Raw genomic sequence first — 845 nt, forward strand, 5'->3', positions numbered from 1 at the left:
ACTTCTCAGTCAGGTTTTGGGTCATATTGTATGTAAACAAATTCCTGCAATGTGCTCATTGTGTCTTACAAAAAAACATTAAAAACAACTTATTCTATTCAGAGATAATAAAATGACCCATCTATGCTCATGCTCTTAGTCATAGCTGTTGAGACTTTGTATTTACCCACATTATATTAAATGTTGTACAAATTAGCATTAGTACAATGAAGTTTGAAAACAAACAAGAAGTCACACTTAAATGTTATGTGTGTCTGTGATACATTTTTGGTTAAAATATATCTGTTCTTTGCTCTGTGAAGCTACTCAAAGTATGTAGATTATTCAGAAATTTTACTCAAGTACTTCATAAAATTATTACTCAAGTAAAAGTAAGATGCATTAAAACTATTCCTAAGTGTTTTTTTAAGTTATCCAAGTTAATGTAACTGAGTAAATATAACTATATACTACCCAATTTGCCCTTACAGTCTGTTATGTGTCTCTTGCAGTTTGTTATTTTCTTACATTTTATATCTCAGTTTGAATACATACTGCCATTTACCTGTAAATTGCTCCTGGTACTTCTGAATTTCCCCACCGTGGGACAATAAATAATATTTCTATTGTATTCTAATAACACAGAGAAATGTAATTTTCATGATGAAGAGATTCATGAAAATGTTATGCTGGTTTTGTATGAAGATGATGTTTGTTCAAGTTTTGGTGGGAGTTTTTGAAATCCAAAAGCAAAACGTGTTTCTACACACAAATACCCCCAATATTTTATTTCTTTCGTTAACGGAGAAAGAAAGAGTGACACTCCAATCCGCGTGGTGGTGGTAATGCACCCAGTGCGTAGTTCA

The sequence above is a fragment of the Poecilia reticulata genome, chromosome 7 (assembly GCF_904066995.2).
Source record: "Poecilia reticulata chromosome 7, P_reticulata-male-v2, whole genome shotgun sequence".
NCBI lineage: Eukaryota > Metazoa > Chordata > Actinopteri > Cyprinodontiformes > Poeciliidae > Poecilia > Poecilia reticulata.